This window comes from Engraulis encrasicolus, chromosome 10, assembly GCF_034702125.1.
Source record: "Engraulis encrasicolus isolate BLACKSEA-1 chromosome 10, IST_EnEncr_1.0, whole genome shotgun sequence".
Taxonomy (NCBI): Eukaryota; Metazoa; Chordata; class Actinopteri; order Clupeiformes; family Engraulidae; genus Engraulis; species Engraulis encrasicolus.
In genome coordinates, this window is record NC_085866.1 from 39188238 (window position 1) to 39199298 (window position 11061).

Below are 11061 nucleotides of genomic sequence, written 5' to 3' on the forward strand. Positions count from 1 at the left end.
AAAAGAAAAGAGACTTTCAAAAAAAAAAGAAAAGAAAAGAAAAGAGGAAGATTATCTAAATTGCACGCTCTTCCATCACCCCAAACACCCATCGCTTTTATTTTCCATGATCAATTCGGTAATTTATTTCACAAATCCCTTCCTACGCAATGACCTTAGGACTCGTGGAGTGGCGATGCTGCCAAGGAACTCGCAGGGAAATGTGTTATGCTGTTTTTGTGAGTATTAAATGTAGACACAAGGCTGATAGTGGCCTTTCATGCACTTTGAAAGAAAAACACAAGACAAACATGTTGTGTTACCAATCACACCTGATTTAATTCTTCATACTGGTAATATGTCAGCATTTACTGTAGATGGAAGCACATGGCAGGTGGGCGCACACACACACATACACACACACACGCAAACACATGCACGCACACACACACACACACACACACACACACACACACACACACACACACACACACACACACACACACACACACACACACACACACACACACACACACACACACAGTGTACATAGTTTTGCAAATTTCTCTTGGTGTGAAAAAATGAAATATGAAATACACCAATCAGTATACCTTTTGCGCTGTGATTGCAGTGCTGTCTCTCTCCTATTTCCAATCAGCCAGAGCCAGAATGGCTCTACTGTATGTGCCTGCGACATCAACAGCTACCCCCACTGTCACCCCCTTGAAAAATCATTAGCCTTCTACAGCAGGTATAGTCACACACTGCTGCTTCTCTTTCAAAACATTTCACATCACCTATTCATTATCACACACGCCTGCACACACAAACACACACACACACACACACACACACACACACACACACACACACACACACACACACACACACACACACACACACACACACACACACACACACACACACACACACACACACACACACACACACAGAGTTACTCAGGGCTTGAATTTACACGGTGACCCTGTGGTTAACTCAATCCCACTGGGGGAGTTCCATTGACACAGCACCTACCTGGTGATGTTGGGCATTGAACCGACAACCCTTGGGCTTCCAGCCCAATTCCCTAATTGCTTACCCCTGACTACCCATGTCTGCATGAAGATAAGGAGATGTGAAGATGTGTGTGTGTGCTTGACAAGGATAGGGGGTTGAGAGAGAGAGAGAGAGAGAGAGAGAGAGAGAGAGAGAGAGAGAGAGAGAGAGAGAGAGAGAGAGAGAGAGAGAGAGAGACAGACAGAGACAGACAGACAGACAGACAGACAGGCAGAGAATGTTCCCTGAGACACATCTGCCCCTCTTCCTCAATCTGTAATGATGTATGTTACCTAGACAACAAAAATGCAGCAGATGCGAACACCGTTGCCTCGGAAACCTTTATCACCAAATGCTCACATGTACCAATGCATACACACATACACCCACACACACGTACCTAACAATAAATTAGACTAATATCAGTTAGACATTAATTGGATGACTGATATAAAACAAATGGCGCATAGGCTATACAAATTAGGCCAATCATTTTTTTGTGCTTACACTTAGCATCATGTCAGTAGAATCAGTTAAAATTCTATTACAATCAGGGGTTTGTAGTCCATGTTGCTAAAGCCTGAGCTCAAACTACATGACTATCGGCCCGATTCTCGACTGAAAACCCCCCATCGGACCCCCACAGGACCATCGCAAGTGATTGTTGGGCAAGATTTTCTCGTCCTGGCCGATGTTCTGAGATAGAACTTTGGCAGCTCAAAGAGTCGCAGATCGCAAATAGTAGAAATCAAACACGTACTGCACATGTACTGTAGTCCACAGATCTACACTAACTCTTTGAATCACTGTACACTATACTCTCTTTAAAAGCCTATATTTGTGACAGAGCAGCTATGACAACGCCCCTGTCCTGTCTGTTGTAATGGAGGAGCTTTGCTTCTGCTGGAATAATATGCCTATATAGTACAGTACACTGCAATATAGTATACAAGTTGACAGTTCTTTGCAATTATCTTTGCAGTGACAAGGTACAAATCACACACCGAGCCACCAAGCTAAGGTAATCCAAAATTTAAAAAATAACTCTTGCGGTACTCAGTCTCAACTGCCAAGTGGCATCAGCTTGTTGGACATGGATTGCCATCCAGCAACCCCTTAAGACTGCAATCAGGAATGGCCTCTAGGTGAACTCAGGGGATATTGGCAGGGCCCTGGACAAGAATCATCTGAAAGTGCCTCGCCCCAACTCTCCACCAATCAATTTTTCTCATTTGCCCCCCAACCCTCGGCCGTTGTCTTGGATGCTGGATGCCGGAATGACCACCTAGAATGAAAAATGGGAGTGCACCAACAGCGTACATTAATAAATGCACCTGAAGGAAGACTCTCCTTCTTTCCGTTTTCCTTGTCTGTTGTATAATTGGTTGTCTTCTTATCCCTCTTTCCCACTGGTGGTTTTCTGGTAGGCCTACAGCTCGACGCAGCACGACTCGGCCGCCACTTTTTGCTTTTCAATTGGGCACGACACAGCTTAATTAAAGAGCAAAAATGTGCGGCCGAGTCACACTGTGTCGAGCTGTAGGCCTACCAGAAAACCACCAGTGGAAAAGAGGCATTAGATTTAACAGGATGGATCATTTTACCTTTATTGCCAATCGAAAATTAAACCTATTAGAGAGATGGGTAAAGATACTCTATGTTATGAATTTCCCCCAAGCAGGTACTTTCGATTGGCCATAATGACATCATAGAGAGAAAATGCCTTATGGCAGCAGAGCCGTGATCCTGAAATGTGCTTGGTGTCTCACATCATAAACATGTCATATCAGAGTAGAAAGAAATCTCAGAGAAAGAAATCTCTTCTCAGGGGAATGTAAGTGAAACCCGGAGTTCAAATCCGGAGTTCAAAAGACATGAACACACACACACACACACACACACACACACACACACACACACACACACACACACACACACTCTAGTACACAGTGTAAACAACACAGTTCACGACCTACACACCATCCACTCGCATCCACTACATACTATGCAAGATACACGAAACAGAGTGACCCCTGTTCTATCAGTATTAACCATGAAATATGACAACAGCTATTCATACACGCAAGATTTACTACAGCCAATCAGATGTCACACGAGCCTAAGAACGCGAGCCGCTGAATGAAACCAAGGCGCAAGGATTGTTTCAGTCTCTTTGACAACCATCATCAGAGCCAGCCACTTGCTGTTGAAACCGTACCATCATCGTTATCAACCGTTAACAACATCAACGTCTTTGAGCATCACCGGACAGTACATCAACAACAGACAGAACATCAACAAGAGCCACATGACAGCCACGTCGGTAAGACAACTCTCTTATATGACAAGCGAAACACTGATATTTACCGCCACCTCCGGCACTGATGCACTGATTCTGCTAACAGGCTAACCCCTCGAGAACCACCAGAGGCATCAACTTTTCACCATCATCATAGTCACCATCGTATTCATCACACATCACCATCTTCAGGAGCGACGGTGAGGAATAACATCTGTTTAGCCGTTTAGTGCCCTTGTCCCATCTCCTGCACTATATCAATGGTTAGCCACAGAAATGTTAGCAATGCCCGACAAGAGTAACGGTTGTCTCCGAACGTTCCCAATGCACTGACCAGGCTAACGTTGTAAGCGTCACTGGTGAAAAAGAATATGTTTACGATCTTCACGATCTTTACAGATACTGATAACTGATATTACTGATAACTGATATTACTGATACTGACTACTGATACTGATAACCATTAGTAGCCATTACTAATTATTGATATTTATAACCATCAGTAGCCCATTACTGATACTGATGCTGATTACCATCAGTAGCCTTACACTAGTTACACTAGCCTTACAGTAGTTGCTATTATTTACATAACACTAGTTATTATTACTGATGGGTTCTACACAAAGAGAAGTTTATTACTATTTCTTTAATAGTGATTTAACTAAGACAAGAGGATAATTTCATTGCTGTTATGAATGTAATGTTTCATTGCACTATGCAATTTATTGAAACCTTTCACAGTATTTAATTTAAAGTAAAATAAAGGGTAATTTTTAGTGCAAGTTTCTTCTTACATGAAATAGGCCTATTAGTGTAAGAGGATATTAAGCACGTCTCTGACAGTGATCCCTTCTAAGCTTTAGATTCTAATGTGTATTTTATGGTTTATGTTGTATGTATTTATTGTTGAGGCATTTTGAATGTAGTTTTATTGGACCCTTTGCTACCTGCGTTTTGTAAAAGGCGTAGCACATGAACGACTTGTTTTCATCAGCACTTGAATTTAATGATTTAAGAAGATATGTGATTTGTTGTCATCCCAGTATGACATTTGATAAATTATATAATATGAAGCATCTTAGACATTAATTGTACATTGTACTAATTGAAATGTATGTATGGATGAATGTGACCTATCAGGTCAGGTTTTTGGAAGGATAGAAACCAAAGAAGACGACTGGGCCAGGACTTCACCTGGTCAAGGACACTGATGGCGAGCCTTTCCCAGAGCCTTTCCCAGAGCGACCACGGATACCCTTAAGTACCCTACAAAGGAACTTTCCCCCCCTTTTTCCACTTTTTACCATTTCTATTTTGTTTAAGGCCACGTGGACCCTTGTTTATTTTAAGTGTGCACACTGTTTTATTTTATTTGGGTTTTTATACACTTCTGACAAATTTGTAAACAATATACGAGCTTTTTTCACTCAAAAGGATTTATCTTGTCTGACTCTTTATTGTTGCACAACACTCGCTCCTCTCTCTTACTTAGATCTTCTGATCCAGGTCCTAGTGTTTTTGTTATTTATTTTAATTGTAATTCACTTTCTTAAAGGAAAGCCCGGTTACAAAAGTGGCGAGCCTGCCAGGAGCTTTTGTAACCGGGCTTTCCTTTAAGAAAGTGAATTACAATTAAAATAAATAACAAAAACACTAGGACCTGGATCAGAAGATCTAAGTAAGAGAGAGGAGCGAGTGTTGTGCAACAATAAAGAGTCAGACAAGATAAATCCTTTTGAGTGAAAAAAGCTCGTATATTGTTTACAAATTTGTCAGAAGTGTATAAAAACCCAAATAAAATAAAACAGTGTGCACACTTAAAATAAACAAGGGTCCACGTGGCCTTAAACAAAATAAAAATGGTAAAAAAGTGGAAAAGGGGGGGAAAAGTTCCTTGTTAGGGTACTTAAGGGTATATGTGGTCGCTCTGGGAAAGGCTCTGGGAAAGGCTCGCCATCAGTGTCCTTGACCAGGTGAAGTCCTGGCCCAGTCGTCTTCTTTGGTTTCTATCCTTCCAAAAACCTGACCTGATAGGTCACATTCATCCATACATACATTTCCATTAGTACAATGTACAATTAATCTAAGATGCATCATATTATCTAATTTATCAAATTGTCATACTGGGATGACAAATCACATATCTTCTTAAATCATTAAATTCAAGTGCATGAAAACAAGTCGTTCATGTGCTACGCCTTTCTACAAAACGCAGGTAGCAAAGGGTCCAATAAAACTACATTCAAAATGCCTCAACAATAAATACATACAACATAAACCATAAAATACACATTAGAATCTAAAGCTTAGAAGGGATCACTGTCAGAGACGTGCTTAATATCCTCTTACACTAATAGGCCTATTCATGTAAGAAGAAACTGCACTAAAAATTACCCTTTATTTACTTTAAATTAAATACTGTGAAAGGTTTCAATAAATTGCATAGTGCAATGAAACATTACATTCATAACAGCAATGAATTATCATCTTGTCTTAGTTAAATCACACTATTAAAGAAATAGTAATAACAACTTCTCTTCGTGTAGAACCCATCAGTAATAATAACTAGTGTTATGTAAATAATAGCAACTACTGTAAGGCTAGTGTAACTAGTGTAAGGCTACTGATGGTAATCAGCATCAGTATCAGTAATGGGCTACTGATGGTTATAAATATCAATAATTAGTAATGGCTACTAATGGTTATCAGTATCAGTAGTCAGTATCAGTAATATCAGTTATCAGTAATATCAGTTATCAGTATCTGTAAAGATCGTGAAGATCGTAAACATATTCTTTTTCACCAGTGACGCTTACAACGTTAGCCTGGTCAGTGCATTGGGAACGTTCGGAGACAACCGTTACTCTTGTCGGGCATTGCTAACATTTCTGTGGCTAACCATTGATATAGTGCAGGAGATGGGACAAGGGCACTAAACGGCTAAACAGATGTTATTCCTCACCGTTGCTCCTGATGATGTGCTCAAGGGGATGAATCCGGTGAGTACACTTAGACACAGCGGTGAATGGTGAATGGTGCCTGGCAGTTCTCGGGGGGTTTAGCCTGTTAGCAGAAATGAACGTTCGGGGCAACCGTTATTCTTGTTGGGCATTGGTGACATTTCTGTGGCTAATCCATTCACACAGTGCAGGAGATGAGAGGACAAGAGTTAAAGCACAGTTATTCCTCACCGTCGCTCCTGAAGATGGTGATGTGTGATGAATACGATGGTGACTATGATGATGGTGAAAAGTTGATGCCTCTGGTGGTTCTCGAGGGGTTAGCCTGTTAGCAGAATCAGTGCATCAGTGCCGGAGGTGGCGGTAAATATCAGTGTTTCGCTTGTCATATAAGAGAGTTGTCTTACCGACGTGGCTGTCATGTGGCTCTTGTTGATGTTCTGTCTGTTGTTGATGTACTGTCCGGTGATGCTCAAAGACGTTGATGTTGTTAACGGTTGATAACGATGATGGTACGGTTTCAACAGCAAGTGGCTGGCTCTGATGATGGTTGTCAAAGAGACTGAAACAATCCTTGCGCCTTGGTTTCATTCAGCGGCTCGCGTTCTTAGGCTCGTGTGACATCTGATTGGCTGTAGTAAATCTTGCGTGTATGAATAGCTGTTGTCATATTTCATGGTTAATACTGATAGAACAGGGGTCACTCTGTTTCGTGTATCTTGCATAGTATGTAGTGGATGCGAGTGGATGGTGTGTAGGTCGTGAACTGTGTTGTTTACACTGTGTACGTGTGTGTGTGTGTGTGTGTGTGTGTGTGTGTGTGTGTGTGTGTGTGTGTGTTCATGTCTTTTGAACTCCGGATTTGAACTCCGGGTTTCATCAGCATTGCAGAGTATGATACAGTATGATACAGTTTGTGGTGTTAATTCAACACTTAAGGCAGTCAAATGTCACACTCACAGTGTTGCTCCCACTCTCTACGTGTGGAATTAGCCTATGCTATATATTACATATTATATTATAAAAGAATCATACTGAACGTACTGTACAATGCATCATTGCTAACTACCTGTGAGACCTTATGGTAACACTTCTAGTAAATAAGGTCGGTAACACTTTATTTTAGGGATACATCTATTAGCACTAATATATACAATATTAATGCCTGTGTAAGTAACTTGTAAGGCACGTACTAAGCAAAATAAGACAGTTGTTAAGCATGTATTCACAAATGTCTTGTTCGTGCCCAATTAGGGATTTATTACTAATACAACCTTAGTAAGGACCAGTAAGCCTGTATTTCTGTTTATTAGTAAGTAATAAATTGCAGAATACAATGTGTATAATCTCCTGACACACTGTGTGAACAAACCCTGAACAGTGTGAAAACAGATGTGGAATAAGGGTCCCTATTCTAAAGTGATGCATTGCTCAGCCCAGATGGCTTAGGGCCCCCGCACTACCAAAGTCCCCCTCATTACCTAGGGCCCCCACCCCACCCAGGCCCGCACTACTTAGCCCCCCCCGATCAGCAAAGTGTAAGGGTACATTAAGTAATTTATATGTAATCAGCTGAGTCATCCAGTTTTCTCTTGTTCAAACCAATATAGGTAAGGTAACAGGAGCCTTTATATAACAAGGATTGAACATACACTTGTCAATGGCGGTGGGTTGGTGAGATGCAGTTGTTTTATGTAACACTGCGTTTTAATTGTAAAAAAAAAACCCCAAATAAATGCAGAACATTGGAATAATAGTTTTTAAGCGAAACTAAACTATTCTTTTGTGATAATTAAGTTAATGTTTGAGAACATTAGCTTCAAGAAGTGCAGTGCATGATGGGTACGCAATCTAGGCCAACAGACCCAGCTCTGAGCCTAGCTACGTCCTTAGCTCCTCCCCTCGCTTTTGCAATTTAGTTGCTATCCAAACAATTCGCCATGTACGTAACAACAGAAATATTATCATTGCTGCATTGGCCATGCATTGCATTTCTGACTAAGGGCGTACCCATCATGCACTGCACTGCAAAATGACATCTCACCACCCCACCGTCGCTGAGAAGTGTATGTCTAATCCTTGCTATATAAAGCTTCCTATCACTCACTTGGACACTGAGAGGAATAAGTAAGTTCTACACATCTAATTAGATCAATTTAGATTATAAGTAATTCTTACATTTGCTGGCGGGGGGCAAGAGGCGCTGGGTAGGGTGGGGGCTCTAGGGAGTGCGGGGGCCTAAGCCATCTGGGCTGAGCAATGCATCACTTTAGAATAGGGACCCTTATTCCACATCTGTTTTCACACTGTTCAGGGTTTGTTCACACAGTGTACTAGGAGCTTATACACATTGTATTCTGGCCCTTACTGCTTACCCATAAATAGAAATCTAGGTCTACTAGGTCCTTACTAAGGTTATATTGGTAATGAATCCCTTATTGTGCATGAACAAGACATTTACGAATAAATGTCTAACAACTGTCTTATTGTGCTTAGTACATGCCTTACAAGTTACTTACACAGGCATTAATATTGTATGTATTAGTGCTAATAGATGTATCCCTAAAATAAAGTGTTACTGATACATCTATTAGTACTAATACATACAACTTGTAAGGCATGTACAAAGCAAAATCAAACATTTGTTAGGCATGTATTCGCAAATATCTTGTTCATGCATAATAAGGGATTTATTACCAATGTATCCTTAGTAAGGACCTAGTAGGCCTTAGCATTTGCTTAGTACATGCCTTACAAGTTACTTATGCAGGCTTTAACATTGTATGTATTAGTGCTTATAGATGTATCCCTAAAATAAAGTGTTACCGATGTATCCCTAAAATAAAGTGTTACCACATACACATAAGACTCTTTTCTAATGCCAGTTTTCTGGTAGGCCTACAGCTTGATACAGCGCGACTCAGCCGCCACTTTTTGCTTTTCAATTGAGCACGACACAGCTCAATCAAAAAGCAAAAAGTGGCAGACGTGTCACGTTGTGTCGACCTGTAGGCCTACCAGAAAATCGGCAATGGAAAAGAGCCTATATTTATCCAGTGCATCGTATCTGTCTGTACTGTTGGTGCAATTCCAGTGTCAGTGAATACTCCATTTAGGAAATTAAGTCATTTCCAGCAGATCATTATAAGTAAAACAGATCCCATAAATGTGAATGGCCTTATACTAACCCATAATTGGTCTTATATGTTCATGAAAGGGATATGGCAAAGAGGCTGTTTTTGACAGACCTGTTCCTCACCCCAGTGACTGTGTATCCTGCAGCTGCTCAACAGTGTCACTCTCCTAATTAAACTGATTTGGTTGATTTGTGCTTGTTTGTGAGTGAATGAATCCAGGAGCGTTCCCTCCGTGTCCAATTCTTCATCGTCTGGATCTGGAGGAAGACTTTTTTTCTTTCTTTCCTCGCTTTCTTCTGTCTTGCTCCAAAGCCCTTGAGGGGCTAATTCAGGTGTGTCAAATCAATCAAGTGTAGCGGAGAGCAACTCAGTCAGCTGTGCACAGGATGTAGCAACATAGCGAACCATCATGCCACAGCAATGAGGTAGAGTAGGAACAAGACCCACAGTAACAGTGCATCCCAGCAGCACCAAGCCACCATGGAGGAGAGAAAGCAGTGAGCTGTAAAAGTCACGCTACCGAGAAGAATGTGACAAACAAGTAAAGGTTTTATTTTTCATTCTCCATTCATTCATTATAATCATACTCTATTCATTGTAGTGTTGAGGCTGTTCTTTTAAATTGAGAATGGATGTCCTATTGATTTTGAAAGGGCAACAAAGTTCAAAGGTGTCTCTCCCTCTCTCTCTCTCTGACAGGTCTGACAGGAGTGCACCATGCCTCTAACCTTGACATGCCTGTAAAGTGCAGACAGGGCTCCAGCTTTTTAATGTCCTTTCGTTTCACCTTTGAGGTGGATGAATAATAAATCAATCTTGTAGTGTCAATTCAACACTCAGAGAGTCAAATTGAGCACTCTTCCAGTTGATCTCACTCTTTGGTACTAAATAACACTGCATAATACTTTGCAATATGATAGGCAAAGCTCACTGTGCCCTCTCTGCCTTTATCTGTGAACAGATGTTCAGATTAACCTCTCATATCATACTTACAGTGAAGAGCAGCCGGTCAAAAGACTCTGACATTACACTGGCTTTGCTCTGTTTAGAGTTGAGGTGATTTAGAGGGCTGAGTCTAGCGAAGTGGATATATCCTCTCGGGCATTCCCTGGTGTTACAGTGAATGCTGGAATGGCTTGCTTCTCTCACAGGAGTATTACACACTGTACTGTACTGCCAGGGGCGGATCTAACCATTTTGGGGCCCTTGGCGACATATAGCATGGGGCTCTCAAAAGTTATTATTTAGACAGAAAATTCTGGTTGGTTCGATAGTGTTTTGTCTAATATAGATCTTCAATTACTTTACAGAAGTGACAAATTAAGATCAACCTATTTTTTTGTGTGTGTTTAACGCGACTGGTGTGACAATTGGGGACCCTATGAAGGACAGATTTGGTCGGGGCCCTAGGCAATTGCCTAGGTTTGCCTAACGGAAAGTCTGGCTCTGTGTATTAGGTCATAAGCTGCTTACTCTTCATTATGTAGCCCACAGCCTTTATAGGAATGCAGGAAAACATGGTCTGCAATGCAGCAACATTTAAAAGTCACAGACATGATGAAGATAAATGTGTCTATGCAATGGCATGCTACATAAAGATGTTTACTTTTATTGCAGGCTTGTGTATGAA

At 41.1% G+C, this 11061-nt stretch overlaps 1 long non-coding RNA gene across 2 annotated transcripts; it reads right to left on the reverse strand.

Annotated features, from left to right (window-relative positions):
• Positions 1–5064: 5064 nt before the first annotated feature.
• Positions 5065–7123, reverse strand: LOC134456237 (uncharacterized). 2 transcript variants are annotated; one of them, XR_010036274.1, is made up of 4 exons: positions 6702–7123; positions 6526–6619; positions 6297–6397; positions 5065–5361 (listed from the first exon to the last, which is right to left on the reverse strand). It is a non-coding gene; the product is annotated as an uncharacterized LOC134456237 (long non-coding RNA). The 2 variants fall into 2 exon arrangements; XR_010036273.1 differs by having other exon boundaries at positions 6297–6619.
• Between the last annotated feature and the right edge of the window lie 3938 nt (positions 7124–11061).